Below are 17965 nucleotides of genomic sequence, written 5' to 3' on the forward strand. Positions count from 1 at the left end.
AGGAGTCTGACAAGGAGCAGGATTGCTTCTTTCAGCCACAGCGCTTTCAGCTTATGACATTAAAAGCATTAAAGCATAACCTCTGAGGGATTTGTTTCACTTTCTGTCTTGGTCTAATTTTATTGCTAGAATGTTTTACGCTCATATCACAGAAAGCATCTCTGTAAGTAGTTATAAATGCATCCTCTAGGAAGTGATTTATAAAGCTATAATAATGTGCATCTATTAGACCACTAAAACTGGAGTTGACAGAGGGACTGGGGAAGATACAAGATCCCTGTATTATTTTTTTGTCTAACGGAGGGAACTATTAATGATTCCACTAAGCAAAAAATTACATTACGAGCTTCACTCTCTATCAAACAATTGTCCTGGTAAACATTTTTCTTGAGTACAGGATTCTTTTGGTGGAGATGGATCCTAATTGTCAGCAATCTCTACTTCAGCTTGCGCCCAACCTTCCACAGCCTTCTGCGTTGTGCTGACCTCAGCATTTGTGTGGGCATTCAGGAAAGCAGATCAGAGAGCTGATCCAGATTAAAAATAACATGCCCAAGAAGACCCTGCAGCTGGACCAGTTTGCCAGTTTAATTTACACTGCTCATAAATACAGTGTATCTAGCACAGCTCAGAGTATAGTGACTTTAAAATAACCCTGTTGCTGAAACATTTGCCTTTAGACTACATCCCTGTATCTATACTTCCTTCGCTATGTTAGTATATCTCACTTTCCATGTGCATCATTGATGGAGTAAATCTCTGCCTGGCTTTATTAACATGAGCATTTGTGAAAAAGTTACCAATTATCTAATGACTCTTATCATCAGGACAGCATAAACATATAGGAGTTAAACCATCTAAGACCTGGATTTATCAGAGTGAAGGGCACCATCTACAACTCCAACACTTCACCAACTGCAGTTTGTTTGCCAAGTGAGCATCTTGACTGCAGAATGGACTTGTTGCCTTTTGATGGCTCAGTATATAAATCGCTATGCAGGCTGCCTGTTGTGCAGGACTAGTTTTCTTATCAAGGGCAGAAGGTTGTGTTTGTTTTTTTTCAGGATGGTCTCAATTGCATTGCTAAGTAATTCAACGTTGTTTTTCTTTACAAGTTCCCAAAACACGTTGATGTGCAATTGATTAAGCCTTTTGCCAAGGTCTGATTTTCTTCATCTAGGGCAATTCTATTCCAGTAAAAGCAAAATTCTATGATGGAGTTACAGCCTCTGTGGATCAAGAAAGGACAAATGATGTTGTCTATTTGGTCTTGTGTGAGGCCTTTGACATGGTCCTGCACCACATCCTTATCTCTAAATTGGAGAGAAATGGATTGGAAAGATGGACAAGTCGATGGATAATAAATTGGATGGACAATTGCAGCCAGACATTTGTGGTCAAGAGCTTTATATCCAGATGGAGGTCATAGATCAATAGTGTCCCCCAGGAGTCTGTCTAGGGAACGGTGCTCTTCAGCATCTTCTTAGTGACCTGGAAAGTGGGATCAAGTGCATCCTTAGCAAGTTTGCTGATTACACCGAGCTGAGTGGTGCACTTGATCCACAAGGATCAAGAAAGAAGGAATGGCATCCAGAGGGACCTGGATATGAATAAGCTTGAGAAGTGGGCCAAGGAGAACCTTCTGAAATTAAAGCAAGACCAAACGCAATGTGTTGCACTTGGGTTGGGAAAATCTCAGATATGTGTACAGACTGGGAAAAGAACTACTTGAGAGCAGCCCTGCAGGGAAGGACGTGGGAGTCCTGATGGACAAAAAAAAATGGACATGAGCCAGCAGTGTATGCTTACGGACTGAAAGGCCAACAGTATCCTGGGCTGCATGAAAAGAAGGGTGGCCAACAGAGCAAGGGTGGTGATTTGTCCCACTCTACTCTGGACTTGTGAGGCTCCGTTTGGATGCTGTCATCCAGGCCTGTGGCCCCCAGAACAAGAAGGATGCCAAACTGTTGGAGTGGGTCCAGAGGAGGGCCACAAAGATGATCAGAGGGCTGGAGCACCTCTCTTGTAAAGAGAGGCTGAGGGAGCTGAGCCTGTTCAGCCTGGAGAAGAGAAGACTGCGGGAAGACCTCATTGTAGCCTTCCAGCATATGAGGGAAACTTAGAAACAGGAGGAGGTCTGACTTTTTACGTGGTTTGATAGTGATAGGAGAAGGTGAAATGGCTTTAAAATAAAAAAGGGGAGATTTAGATTAGATGTCAGGGTCGAAATTCTTCACTGAGAGGTTTGTGAGGCACTGGTGCAGATTGCCCAGAGAAGGTGTGGATGCTCCATCCCTGGAGGTGTTCAAGGCCAGGTTGGATGGGGCGTGGACAGCCTGATCTAGTGTGTGCCCTTTCCATAGCAGGGAAGTTGGAATTAGATGATCTTTGATGTTCCTTCCAGCTGAAACCATTCTATGATTCACCTCAAAATTTCCAATTGGATCTCTTTTAGAGTGTAATGTCCTCCTCTGTATTTGAGGGAGAGCAGACCACTTTCAATCTCTGCATTAGCTTTTAGTAAGTCATAGCTAATTTGATTTTCTTCTTACAGTGCTTAGCTGTTGGTGTTCTTTCATGCTGTAAATTTGCAGTCTAGTGAAATGTATCTGTCTTGCTTTGACCAGTCGTTTGTCCTGCTGCCCTCTTTTCTTCTTCCCACAGAGAAATGCTATTGAGTATTTTCCAGGTTTGGTAAGAATTTATTTTTTTTTTTAAGTATTAAAATACTTACATTTTATCATTTTTGTAGCCTCCATTTATTTTACATTGAGAGCTGAGTCAATTCTGAGGCGTACTGGTCATGGCACTAGGAAAAGTTAGTAAAATGGTGGTTCTGAGGAAGCAGTGGTAGACATGCACATCAAGTGCTAGAAAAGTTTAACCAGGTGGCAAAGAAGTAAATGAATAAATGGATTAATTTCAGGCTCTGATCCTCTTAAGCAGTCTCAGTGGAGAAGCATCGCTAAACACAGCCATGTTGGCAAAGGAGCCTATCCCTTTTGATATGATCAGCATCCAAAACCGGCATATTAACTTGGTTGCATTTTATTTAAAAGATTTAAATCTAAAATGAACTGAATTGGCTCCTACTGTTGACCAACATTTGTTTTCCCGTGTACTTGTACAAGAACAAGGGAGCCCAAAAGGATGATATTAAAACTGATGTGCTGTTTAGGGAGTAACCTAAAACTCACCAGCATGAAACAGTAAGTTCAGGAGAATGCTTTTAGCCCCATTCATTCCTCCTTAGAGCTTACAGTCCTCCAGTGATGGTTAGCATCCCTCACATTCTCCCAGACTATGTACCTATCTTCATTTCTTGAGATAATTCTACAGCTTCATGTTATTTTATCACAGGAATGGAAGAAGTCATAGGGAAAGGAATCCAGTAAAAGAAGCAGGGGTTGTCCATCTCTTATATGCTACCTCCAGCTGAAAGCATCCAGCCAAACTCTGAGTGACTTAGATGCAAGTCCGTAGCTCTAAGTAAAGTACTTTAAATTTATTTCAGTATTGTTTTGGTAGCATTCTACAGTTTCCTCAGCACTTAAGTCATGTAGGCCGTCCTCCTACATTGATTTTAATGGCAATAGAGTTATCTCAGGCAGTTGGAAGGCAGAACTGGGCAACTTCATATCTTGAGAAAGCTGCAAATATATTTTGAGCCATCCTCCTAGCCTTGACCTTCTGAAGCTCCCTAACTGCAGTGAGCAGCTGCTCTGTCTCCTGCAGTTCCTCATTGCAGCACCAGAGACAAATCAAATTAGCTGCGGCTGGGCTAGTTGAAGGCAACAAGTTGTCAGGTTGTAATGGCTGGGACAGATTGGGCTTGTGCTGCAAACTTGAAAACAGACTATTATTGCTTGTTTTCCTTTCAGGTAAGAGTTCTTAAGTTCATAAAAACATTAAAAAAATCAAGTAGATCGTAGGTCTTTTTCATTTGAAAGCATCAGTCTTGTATTTTGTTTGTAAGAGTGCTTTGATATATTGTAATTATGTTAAGTATGGAACTAATGTTATGAATAAAGCATGTTGGCTTTCTATTTTCATTGATCTCAGTAGGACTGCTCAGCTGAACAAAAAAGGTATAGGTGTGCTGGCAGCATAGCAGCTTTGGTATAGGTTTATTTAAGCTCAATTTTGCAATCATGTTTTCTCATTAAAAATGTTATGTCAATATGAATTGTTTATCCAAGAGTATAAAGATCATCTTACAGTATAGGGATAATCTTTCTGTGACCGCAGTCAGTATCTTCGGATAGGTATGAGCTAGAACACAGGTATCAGCAGTCCAGGGCGAGAAGAAATTTCAGCAGAAATTCTTAAATAGAATATGACAGTAGTGTTGTCACTGTGCAATGGGATGCCAGTGTAGTTATAGCTGTAGGGCACTCAGCTAGGACTCGGTGTAATTTGGAGGCTGGCTCCTGCAGCTCATTTCCACAGCACAGGGTATAGCTGGCCACTACAAGCTTGCTGACAGATGTGTGATGCAGCTCCATGTCAGCAGTTGTGCTTGAACTGCTTACAGACTTCAGGTGCCAGAGGTTTGTCAACCCTCTTTTAATGTGAGGCAGTGATTTTCTTGGTGTTGATGATGTTCTTGGAAGCTACACTGATTTGTTTTTGGTAAATCATCTTTGCCTTGTCTTTTTGCTGTATGGCAAATTTAGTTTTGAAATGTAATTTATTTATTTATTTATTGTCAGAATGTATTAAAAGACTTTTCAATTATGTGATTCCCCCAATCCTTCTCTGGATTCTCCTAGCCTCCCCCTGTCTGTCTGATATCCTCATCCCCTGATCATCATGAGATGAGACCATCTCCAGCACATCCATATCTCTGTTTTACTGGGGAGTGTAAAACTGGGCATGAAACTCCAAATGTGTCTTTTGCACTGAGCAGAGGTGACAAAAATCCTCCTTCAGTCCTCTGGCAAGACTTTTCCTAATGCAGCCCAAGGTGCTGTTGACTTTCTTTGCCGCATGAGTACATTGCTGACTCGTGGACAATTTTTTGTTCAATGAGATTCCTGTGTCCTTTTCTGCAAAGCTAGTTAGTGCCCAGCGAATGTCAGCACATGGTCCCAGTGCAGGACCTTGGATTTCCCTTTGCTGAACTTGATAAGATTCCTCTCTGCCCACTGTCCCAACCTTCTCAGCTCCTTGTGATTTCCAGCACCACTACTGCTTGCTGCAGCAGCCACTCCTCCTACTTGTGTATCATTTACGGTCCTGCTGAGAGTATGCTGAGTCACGTCACCCAGGTTAAGCAGTACTGCTCCCGTGTTGATTTAACTGGTGTACCACTGCTGACTACAGCTGAATTCAACCATTTGAACCTGACTGTTCAGCCAATCTTCAGTCTGCTTCACTGTCTACTTATCTAGTCTATATTATATCAGTTTGTGCTTCAGGAATTAGAGGGGATGGTGTCAGAAGCTCTACTATAGTAAAGGTGGGAAGGAATTAGCATGATTTTCTGGGTAGGAGGTTAAGGAGTAGACAGGTAGGAGTTAGACAAGAGCAGGAGGTTGGATTAGATGAACTCCCAAGGTCTCTTTTGATCTGAATTATTCCATAAATTCAGCTTAAGTCTATGCTCTATAACATAATGCAAGTGACCACAATAAGAGGATTAACGTGCAGACAGATTGTTATTTTTTTTTTGAGGAGTTGTTACAGAGATACTCGCAGTAGGACTGATGAGGGCCAACAGCCAAAGTGTGCAGAAGAACCTCCTGATGTTGAATGACTAGATAATAAAAAGGCAGATGAACTCAGTCCAGATAAATGTTGAGCAATATACATGCGAGGAAGAAAATAGCTATTTTGAATAGACATGTTAAAGTGTATATTTCTACTCAGGGTTGAAATTTGAATTACAATAGATAGTTAGAGTCATAATAGATAGTTAGAGTTATAATAGATAGTTCCATGGTAACATCAGCTCTGTGCTGAATGGTAATTAAACTGGAGAGCTGACTTTCTGCATCTTTGTTCCACATCTATATGAAGTGGATGGGAATGCCTCTACATTACATAAATCTTATGAGGTTAAGTTGGTGTATACTTGCCACCTAGATGCTCCAATAAAAGAAAAAAATCTCACCTGATTTTGTTAAAATAATCTGATTTCTTTCATCTGTTTTAAAACTTCTGTATTTTTTTAATCGGGTTGATTAGCTGCTTGTATAAGGAAAATTATTGATAATTAGAATAATGGCAGTACTTTCTTAGGGGGATTTTGATTAGATTTCTTTACCTTGACAGTTAGTGTGACTTAACAGTAAGTCTGAATATTTCTCTAACAACTGGGTAAAGTTTGCTGAAAAACTTGATAACTCCTTCATGCACACATGAACTCAATATGTGCATCTCACCAGTGTTCAGAACACACCATGAGCCAGAACAGTTAGAGGGACAAGTCAAGCCTGACAATTTAGTGTTGCTTTAGTAATTCACTAGAAATTTGCTTCCTTTGTAGGGTGGAAATGCTTGCTTGAGGAAAGGATAATGGCATTCTTCCTTCAGCATACACTGAATGGCCTTCATTGTCTAACTCTAAAATGTGACTTTAGTCATGTGTGGAGAGGATTTTTCAGCTATTTGTCTCACTGTTGATCTATTATTTATTTGGAAACGCCAACAGCATAATATGCCTCTTGGCAGATATGAGCTGATTTGTCTTTGGAGAACCAAAATCGGTTGGTTCAAATTGACATTTGGACTTGTTTTGGCAATATACAAAGAAAACAGGGCGTTAGTTTCTTGAAAGAGTACATGGTGTATGCACTTATCTTCAGCTGTATCACTTCAAAAGTGACCCATCTATTTGTACCAGTTGAGAGCTATATACCAAGAGTGCAACTCTACTCAGTAGGTAATTTGAGAGGCAGGTTTCTTCACAGTGATCTTTGGCTAACTTAAGGCAGAGGAACTGGTAATAGTGTAGATACTGTTATTATGGTAATCCTTGTAATGTTTTTTAACTGTCTTTTTGATCAAGATTATTGAGGAGTCCATGTTAAAAAAAGAAATAATCATATATTACATTGTGCTCTACAGCTGTGCTCTTAAAACAAACACTTCTGTAAATCTCTGTTGTACCTGTCAACACATTTTATTGCCATGCCCCAGTACATATTGATTACCACATCAGTTCTAGCGTTTTGCACCATTTTACTTTGCCAAAGACAAGGCGCTTTCTGCAAAGCGTGCAAATGACCATTATCTCTGTTTGTTCTTTGGCTCAGGCTTGTGTCAACAATAACACAAACCTGGCCTGAGGTTGGTTATAGCAAAAATTGCATCCAGCCTTTATTTATTTATTTTTAAGATTCATGATGATAAGGACGTATGGAAGTAGAGTCTGCTCTGTGTAGGCAGCTCTTGGTGCAAAGAATTGCACATTAGAGAAACAGTTAATGTGCGTTCAAATAACCTGTTTTGTTCAACTGTGACATTCTTCCCTGCATCCTTTTTTGGTCAGATGAGATCCAAAGCACATAAACCTGTAGTAGGTATATTGACATTTCTTTCTTTCCAAGAAAGGTCTGGAAGCTGTCTTCTTTTTGCTCCTAAACAAATACAGCTGGATTAGTTTCACAGGCTTACATCAAAATGATCACTTCTTCCTGGATCTATTCATCTGTTCTTGAGTATTTTGAGCAAGATCTCAGCATCTACTAGATCTCCGAATCCCATTCCTTTGTCATCTGGAAGTGTTCAGATGAATCATGCAATTGTATTGCGTTTATCAAATGTCTGCATGCCAGTTCGTTGGCGGTGAGAGCCATTTTGTGATATCTAACACTCTAATAAATTTAAATTCTTCTAAAAATCCCTCGAAGAATGAGAAGCTGTTTAATCCGGCAGCAGCTCAGCACCACACACAGCCATTCACTCACATCCCACCTTCCAGTGGGGTGGGGGGGATTGAAATGTAGGATGTGTAGGCTGAGGTAAAAATTTAGTAACAGAAAAGGAAAAGAGGGGGGTGCTCCTGCCCCTCTACTCTGCACTGGTGAGACCTCACCTGGTGTACTGTGTCCAGATATGTGGAGCCCTCAGTACAGGAGAGACATGGACCTGTTTGGAGCATGTCCAGAGGAAGGCCACAGAAGTGATCCGAGGGATGGAACATCTCCCCTGTAAGGACAGGCTGAGATAGCTGGGACTGTTCTGCCTGGAGAAGAGACGGTTTTGGGGAGACCTGTTCATGTTCTTTCAGTATCAAGAGAGGGGCGGAGATGTAAGAAGGAAGGGGACAAACTCTTCAGCAGGGTCTACTATAGTAGGAGAAGGGGAAATGGCTTCAAACTAAAAGAGGGGAGATTTAGACTGAATATAAGATGTTTTTTTTACAATAAGGCTGGTGAGGCCCTGGAACAGATTGCTTAGAGAAGTGGTGGATGCCCTGTCCTTGGAGACATTCAAAGTCAGCCTGGGCAATGTTCTGAGCAACCTGATTTTGCTGTAGGTGTTCCTGCTCATTGCAGAGGAGTTGAACTACATGGCCTTTAAGGGTCTCTTCCAACTCAGACGATTCTGTGATTCGGCGGTTACATATAGTAACATATATACATATATATATACATATACATACATATATACATATAGATAGTTAAATATCCTTTATTATCCTTTATTATTCTGTGGTTCTATGCAGTGTTGTTTCATGGAACATATATCACATTTGCAGTGTGCTCTTCTGTGAATTGCTTTCTAGTTTCAGTATCACTTTTGTTGTTGAGTTACCAATTACAGTGCTTATTTATTGATCCTGGATGAATAAATAACCTAATTTTCTCAGACCTTTGAGTTATAAAGAATAGTTGTGTTGTTTAAACAGCGATTTAGGCTTACCTCCTGAGATTACTCCTACACCTTTTTTGCCACTGATCCAATACTACTGATTTAGACACCTTGATCTCGGTGTGTGCAAGTTTTGAGTTATTTGTTTAGGCAGAAACATCTGTTAAAGGTCTGAGAATGGCTAAATAAATAAAAAAAAGCTGAAAAATTAAAGAAATATGGCCAGCGGCGAAGTGATGTTAAATCTTTTACTTCAGGTGATGGATTATAGAAACTCAGAGCTTGTTTTCGCTACAAACATCTTTCCTGTTCTAGACATCTAATCAAAGGTCTGGTTTCTAGTGTTTCTTTTTATTGTTGTTGTTGTTGTTTTGTCTTAACAGTGAACTACTGCTGCTCCAATGGTCTGAGCTCAAGAAAATCTTTCTAGATTAGATATGACTTCTTTTCTCAGCCATTCATAATTTTTTTTCTGGCTTTGATCACGTTTCTTATTTTTGACAGCTTTTAAAAATCCATGGTCTTCCATCTTGAGTGTTGGATTTCTGTCTCCTCCTATTGAAAATAGCAATGCTATGACCAAATGCAGTGCTGTCTTAAAATACTTTTGTGGAGCAGGTGTGAAGTAGGGTTTTGTTTTTCCTTTCCTCTTTAAAACAAGAAGAGCACCTGTGCTTTCTGGAAGTACTCTCTGCAAAGATGTTTCTGTGTAATATCTTGGGGTGCGTAACATCACAGGCACATGATTCTGTGGCCAAGTCAACTTAGAGGGAAACTTAATGAACATGGGTCTTAAATAGGCTGGCAAATGGGTTTCTCACCAGTTTATAACACAGTACTGCAAATACCTATGAGTGCTTGAGCATAGATATGTTTTCAGTGGTGAAATTAACTGCATGTTCAAAATTCGGTGCTGTCATTTATTTTTATTTTTATTTTTATTTTTATTTTTATTTTTATTTTTATTTTTATTTTTATTTTTATTTTTATTTTTATTTTTATTTTTATTTTTATTTTTATTTTTATTTTTATTTTTATTTTTATTTTTATTTTTTGCCTTTTATCTACTTAATTGCAAAGGCAAGAGAGTGTTTTCTATTTTCTTTGCCCTTAATTCACATAGTATAAAGGTACAAAATGTTCGCGACTATCTTAAAGGAGTGGTTATAAGATATAATAAGGTATAGACTGACTTATATTTTTAGTGCACCATAGACACTTAAAATTACTTCCACATTACAGTTCAGAATTAGTTCCTGGAAAAAAACAAAACCAATAAGTAACAGTTCTCCTGTGATGATCCTTCACTGTGAAGAAAACTGCTCATAGAATTCACAAGAGCCTCTTTAAATGGCTTCAGTTTTAAAGGGTTTTCACATTTCATTTTCAGTCTGAACTGTATCAGCACCCACATTCATAAATGTCAGCATGACTATTTCTCCTAAATTAATTTAATTATCTAAATATCAAAAGTAATTTCACACCTGCAACTCCTATTTAATTCCCAAGACAGCATAACTGTCCTTGTCACATTCTTCCAAACAATCTGTGGTTCTCTTGTCCAGCTAAAAATATATTTTTTTCCCCAGGTTTTTCTTTGCTTTCCATCTTATCATATCAGGCTTGGAGGGCATGCAGTAAGGTTACTTTTGGCACTTGAAAAATATATTTAAATTCACCTGCATCACAACACCTAAAAGAAAGCACACTTTGCCATCTCACATAGTGAGTACTCTATTAGAAAAAAAAAAGACAAAACTAAACTAAACGATTGACAGACGGAATAAAAACTGCACTGATTATTTTGCTGCTTCCTGAAAGACCGCATGTGGAGATGTATCACATCACTGTCATAATGTATGATTTTAATTGTGGCTCTGAACAGTGATGTGGTACTGCTGTGAGTGCATTATAAAAGGCTTTTCTGTTACCTTCCTATTTTTAACTTTCACTGACATTTGAAGAAAAGTCAAGACTTGTTTTTTTTTGTTTGTTTGTTTGTTTTTTAAACCAACCTTTTTAATAAAAAAATGAAAAGAAGGTCCTGATATTTCGTGTTTGTCTTTAGACTTTTGTGAAGAGGAAAGGCAGTCTAAAAACTGGATTTAATTAAAGTAGTGTTTAATTGAGAAGGAAAGAAGTATCTTATTTTATACGGCTTAATCATCAGTGAGCAGATGCAGAATTTTAAATGAAAGAAAGGCAATTACCTCTTCCTACTTTAGTCCCAAGAACAAATGCTTATAAACTGGCTATCAACAGAATCATAGAACAGCCTGGGTTGAAAAGGACCTCAAAGACCATCTAGGTTCAACCTCCGTGCTATGTGCAGTGTTGCCAACCACCAGACCAGGCTGCCCAGAGCCACATCCAGCCTGGCTTTGAATGCCTCCAGGGATGGGGCATCCACAGCCTCCTTGGGCAACCTGTTCCAGTGTGTCACCACCCTCTGAGTGAAAATCTTCCTCCTAATATCTAACCTAAACCTCTCCTGTCTCAGTTCAAAACTGTTCCCCCTTGTCCTACCACTATCCACGCTCGTAAACCACCATTCCCCCTCCTGTTTATATACTCCCTTCAAGTACCGGAAGGCCACAATGAGGTCTCCCTGGAGCCTTCTCTTCTCCAAGCTAAACAAGCTCAGTTCCCTCAACCTTTCCTCAGAGGAGAGGTGCTCCAGCCCTCTGATCATCTTAGTGGCCCTTCTTCAGACCTGTTCCAAGATCTCTGTGTCTTTTCTGTACTGGGTGCCCCAGGCCTGGATTCAGTACTGCAGATGGGGCCTCACAAGGGCTGAGTAGAGAGGGACAATCACCTCTCTGTCCTTTCTGGCCACCCCCTTTTTAATACAGCTCAGACCACAGTTGGTCTTCCAGGCTGCAAGCGCACCCTGCTGGCTCATGTCCAGCTTCTCATCTACCAGGAATAAGCTTGAAGTTAGCAGGAGCGCCTTAGCAAGGCACTTGAATACATTAACTTGCTATATTCTATCTAGATGTGTGTTTCTTGGATAGAGAGGAGAGATTACCGTCCACTTCCTGCCTTGTAAAACAGTTCTCCCCTCTCGCCTCCTTTCTGTGTGCCTCAGAGCTTACCTACTGCTTTTGCTGCTACAGTAAGAACTTGTCTTTCCTTTTTCAGTCTATATCGGTCATTGTGCAAAGGAGCAACGGCAGAAACTGGCTACCTCTGAACTCACTCTTTGTTTAAATAAAATGTGTAGAACCCTCCTTGCTTGAGAGACCGGCTTTTCTCTTTTCAGTCTCTGAGACCGCCAGCCTAAATATGGTCTCCACCAGGCAGCGGGCTTATTCCAAGAAGACTGTGGTGACCCACATGGAGGCCCTGCCCAGAAGTGTGGCTGTTCAGGTCTCTGTCTGCAGGGAGTGCCTGAGCCTGCTACTGCCCAGGGAGGGTGGCAGGGATTCCACCTTCATGAGGTGTGAGTAGGTGGATGAGCTGCTCATTCTGGTGGTGGAGCTCACAGTTCAGGTGGGCAGTGATAAAATTGCTCAGAGAAGGCTAAGAACTATGAAAAGAGATTTCAGGGGTTTAGGGCATTAGATTTTTTGTTCTATACCTTCAGGGGCAGTGAGGGATACAGAGTGGGCTTGGAAAGCACAAGCAATGAATTGAATAACCGGCTCAGAGGCTAGTGTTGAGCCAGAAACTTTGGTTTCTTTGATCATGGTGCAGTTTATTTGGTCCCTGGCCTGTTGTCTGTGAATGGAACCCACCTATCTCAAAGAGGGCAATAAATCCTAGTGCAGGAGCTAACGGGGCTTATTGAAAGAGCTTTAAACTAGCTACAGTGGGAAGGGGACAAAACAGGGCTCACTAGGGATGAGCTTAGGGGAACAATGCTTGAGCAAGGGATGAGGCAGATGACTTGTCTACGCCAATGCACACAACATGGGCAACAAGCAGAAGGAGCTGGCATTGACTGTACATCAGGCTAACTATGACCTAGTTGCTATTACCGAAACATGGTGGGACCACTCCCACGACTGGAGTGCTGTGATGGATGGTTACAAGCTCTTTAGAAGGGATAGACAAGGAAGAAAGGGTGGTGGTGTGGCCCTTGATATTAAAGACTGTTTTGATGTTGAAGAGCTTGGGGTTGGGAATGATGAAGTTGAGTGTCTGTGGGTAAGGATCAGCGGGAAAGCCTGTAGGGGCAATATCCTAGTGGGGGGTCAGTTATAGACCGCCTAATTGGGATGAAGAGAAGGATGAGGCATTTTATGAGCAGCTTGTGTGATCACCAGCACTCAGACTCTTGGGAGACTTTAACTTACCTGATATATGTTGGGAATATAATACAGCGCAGAGGAAGTAGTCTAAGAGGTTCCTAGAGTGTATGGAAGATAGATAGCTTCCTTATGCAGCTGGTACAAGAGCCTGTCAGGGTGGTGCCCTGCTAGACCTGCTCTTCACTAACATTGAAGGACTGGTGGGAGATGTGAAGGCTGGGGATTGTCTTGGGCAGAGCAACCATGACATTATAGGATTCTCTGTTCTTGGAGATGTCAGAAGGGTGACTAGCAAAACTGCTCTCTTGAACTTCCAGAGGGTGGACTTTGACCTGTTCAGGACACTTGTAGCATGGGTTCCTTGGGAGTCATTCCTTAAGGGTAAAGGGGTCCAGGAAGCCTGGATGCTCCTCAAGATGGAAATCTTAAAGGCACAAGAACAGACTGACCCTGAATGCCGTAAGGAGAGCCGTAGGGGAAGAAGACTGGTGTGAATGAACCAGGAACTATTGTTGACACTTCGGAAGAAAAAGACAGTCTATGTCCTCTCTAGGACATAGAGACACAGACAGGCTACTTGGGGAGATTACAAGGAAGTTGATGAAGTATGCAGGGAGGAAGTTAGGAAGGCAAAAGCCCAACCTGAATGATGATCTTGTAGGTTCTTTCCAACCTAGTGATTCTTCTATGATTCTAAATGATCCTATGACTTTCTGTGATTCAAATGAGGAAGACTGTAACAAGGGAAATAAGAACTTATTTCTCTTGAAAAATGTTATTAGAATTATGAGAGGTGAGAATAGCATAAAAGCCCTTATAGGAGTCTGAAATGTAGTAAAATGAGACTGGATATACAAATGATTAATATCTGTGCCAGGAGAAGATGTTAAAAAAGCTATGGGACTAGTGCTGAAAGTAGATTGACATTGAGACAGTCCTATTTTCCAATGAATTCTCTCAAATTTTCCTTGAAACAACTACTGTTGTCAACTGACTGTGATGTTACAAGCTCTGTTTCAAAACTCATGCTCACAGGCATTCCCCTTTTTCCATTTTGTTATTGGCTGTGGTTCTCTGTTGTTTCTGTCCAGATTGCCCAGAGATGTGGTGGATGCCCCATCCCTGGAGACTTTCAAGGTGAGGCTGGATTGTTTCCCGGGCAACCTGATGTAGCTGTGCATGTCCCTCTTCATTGCAGGGTAGTTGGACTAAATGACCTTTAAAGGTCCCTCCAACTCTAAGTATTCCATGATTCTGTGATCCCTAGTGGCCTGGCCTTTAACAGACTTGTCTTCTACACAAGCTTACAGTTCCTAGAGGCCCTTGCTGTACACAGCAGCACATACATGAGAAGGAGGGAGGCAGAAATGAAGAATCGCTCTGATGTGAAGTAATTCAGTCAGTAAAAACTAACAGCAAATGCCTGCAGAGAGATTCAGGAGATGCAAAAAATGCAAGCAATCAGCTTCCTGCCTAGCTTTCTAAGCTTTGAAGCTCCAGCTGAGGGACTTTCCACAAGTTTCAGGGCTGGAATAGTTCTGTGAAAGTAAATTCTCCTTCACACAGCTTCCTCCTGTGGTAGATTTGACCTGGTAGACTGGTCTCTCCTCCATTCACACATGCCTGAGATCATCTAATCTTTTCTGCATTACATCAAGGCTGGCTAAGAGACTTGCGAAATGTGATGCCTGTTACAACACTCTTAGCTGAACTGTCCTTGGCAGCTGTTCTGAGGACTGCATAATTTCTATGTACCTCAAAGGAAAAGGAGTAGAAGAGCAAGCAAGAAAAAGAGACACTGTTATCCTGCCAGGATTTCTAGGAAGAAAGCTGTAATGTGAATCAAGGGAGAAAACTTTTGTTTTCAATAAAAGTTTTGAAGATGTTGATATTAGACTCAAAAGGCACGGTTGTTGTCTCACCTACTCATTTTACACTGCCTCCAGTTGAATTACTCATCGTTGGTGCTGGTAGAAGCATACATGAGGCCAGGATCTGGAGAGCCAGCAGTCTTTGTATTATAAACAATCCCATAGTTTCAATCTGATGACTTTGTTGTTTGGCTTTCCAGACAAATTAATAATTTGGATAAATGTAAGGCCTAGTTCTCTGACATACTCTCGACTCCAGAAGGATTATATAAATGCAGCTAAATAGAACTTGGCTTTTGTACTCAGTTCAGCTATTGAAATAATTGTATTTTACAAGAATATTTTTTATGAACAAATAGTAGACCAATTTGTGCTCTTTTATACTTTTTATACAAGCGAGAAGCAGTGTTGCCTTCAGTCAATTTCAGATGTATTGAGAATATAGAAAAACTGATTCTGTAAATTCTGTAAATTACAGGGATATTTTGGGAATACATTGTTCTAAAGACAAACTTCACATATTGGAACAAATCTTCTACCTATAGTTATGAAACTTGATGCTCAATAATATGGAGGTATCTTCAGCAAATCACTTGAATATTTTTAAAGATGCATCCATATTCTTGTATAATGTCCAAAATACGTTACGCCTTAGGTTTACTGGAATCTTTGCCCTGCGAGCTAAAGTTTAGGTGTTATTTTTGATGCAACCCAACTTAAGTTAAGGTTGATGATTATAAACTGTTTGCACTGATAGAAAGATATAGTTACATTTTAAGAGATATTCTCGTAAGCTGCAGAGTTCAGGTTACGTGTTGTCTGACCGTTTGTATTTCTACTTAATGTTACCTGCAAGAGAGCAAAACTGCAACAAATTACACTTTTTTTCTTTGGATTAGAAGAAAAATTCAGTGTTTGGTTTCCAGTCTTGACTTATCTGTGTTTTTGATGGACCTGGTGTGCAGTTTTCATAGAATCACAGAATCATAAAGTGGGTTGGAAGGGACCTCAAGGATCGGCAGTGCTGCTGACCTCCATACCTAATACTAGACCAGGCTTCAGATGTTCTTCGTTTTATCCTGATTACAGTTTTGCTGAAATCAATGGATATTAGTGGGATCAGAAATTGCTTTTGACAGTCTCTCAAATAGATCTAAAAATTTATTTGCATATATGGTGTTTTGTGGTTTGCCATACATTTATTATGTATATATACAGTGACCACAAGATTGGTATTGTTGCCGTTTCTGGACAGTTTACTGTTGCTTTGTTTTCGCTGCTAGTGGTAGGTTGCAGGAGTTTTTATTTACATTTATTATTATCAGAGGAAATGTTTCCCTGCATTAGTGAGCTCAAATTTCAAACATGATAGGAGAATTAGGTGGAATGTTATTTTATAGCTGAAAGAAACTCAAATCTGATAGCCCTGTATGTGCAAAGTGATGCTTTCAATCAGGCAGACTTTTACATCCAAGAGTTTTTCATTAGTAAAGAACTTTAGTGTGTACCTGAGATATAAAGTCAGGAAACTGACCTAAAATTGCAGGTGAATGCATGACTTCTCATTCAGTGTTCTCCACAGTAGTCTTCCATCAGCCTCACATCATCAAAAGGTAATTGTCATAAGCATTGTTGTAGGTGACAGCATTTGGCTTGGAAGATATCTTTGGGATGAGTTTAGTGTATCTTGAGGCTTTCTGCATGTCCAGCCTGTAGGCTGCATGCGGCCCTCCACAGCCTATCCTGAGGCTGCCCTATACCCCACGCCATCATGGTGGCAGCTGTCCCCACCAAGAGGCCTGGCCCAGCCCTGGGTGTATACATGTCGTTCACAACAACCATACATAGGTGTACAATCAGCACTGTCTGAGCTGAAACCTGGACATGGGAGGGTGAAGTGCAGCGCTGACTCAAGTGATGGCGAACAGTTGTATGCATTGTGATACACTGGCTAAACACAGTGCTGTGAACAGCAAAAAATACGCAGCCGTGCTTTCCATTTTGATAAAGGAATTTGAGAATGTGATTCAAGATTGCTGAAAAATCATAGGGTTTTTTTTTTTTGTATATTTATGACTGCTTTCAGTCAATAAATATATTATCTGCAAATTTGGAAAGGGAATGTAGAGTTGCAATCACTTACTCAACTTAAAAAATTTCATCTTTCTTCTCTAGACTTCTACAAGCCCTCTCTTTCTCACCAGAGAAACTCATCCCTCGCTTCACAATCACACCTTATTCACATCATCGCTTTTTGGCAGTATAAATATTTCAAGGATGAAACATGGGGAGCAGGTTAATGCATTAATTTCACAAAAACAAGGTTAAACATTTTTTGTTTTAATAAAGATATTAAAATGTAAAGTAACTTTTGTTACTTGTATGCAATAACTGTATTATGTATTTCATAAGGGGCTGCTCTGAAAGTGATGCTTCCTATTTTATTATGGTGGTGGTATGGTAGTAGAGGCTGAGCCTTCCCACCAGTATGCCATTACATTTTGTTGCTGTGTGACAGATGGTGGCAGAGGAGCCGTCTGACAAAATGGCGCCTGAACTTTTCCATACAGAAAAAATGTCACCCACTGACATTTATCAATGCTTTCTGAATGGAGACCAAACCAGGGATGTGAGCACAGTGAGGGGTGGGTGGTGCATTTCAGCATTAGTGACACTGAGTCATTTCCACTGGTGCAGATTTCTGTGAGAGCAGCATGCATGTTCTTCATTGCTGGTGAAAATCCATAGCTAATGGTGGTGACTATCTTGAAAAATTAGTATATTGTTGCTGAGAATTTGCTCTATCGAATAGTGTTACTGTGTTCTTTGTATCTGTTATAGTTTCCATGGAAATTAATAGGAAGGATTACTTTTGGGGCAAAGTACAAATATGCAGCTCAAGACAATTCCTTTTCATTCAGTGCAGCCCAGGCAAGCCAAAAGGTTGGAAATCTATGGCATAGAGCAAACACTGGTGCACATTGTGTTTTTTCATGAAGTATTAGGATAGAAACAAAGCAA

The sequence above is a fragment of the Excalfactoria chinensis genome, chromosome 2 (genome assembly GCF_039878825.1).
Source record: "Excalfactoria chinensis isolate bCotChi1 chromosome 2, bCotChi1.hap2, whole genome shotgun sequence".
Lineage (NCBI taxonomy): Eukaryota > Metazoa > Chordata > Aves > Galliformes > Phasianidae > Excalfactoria > Excalfactoria chinensis.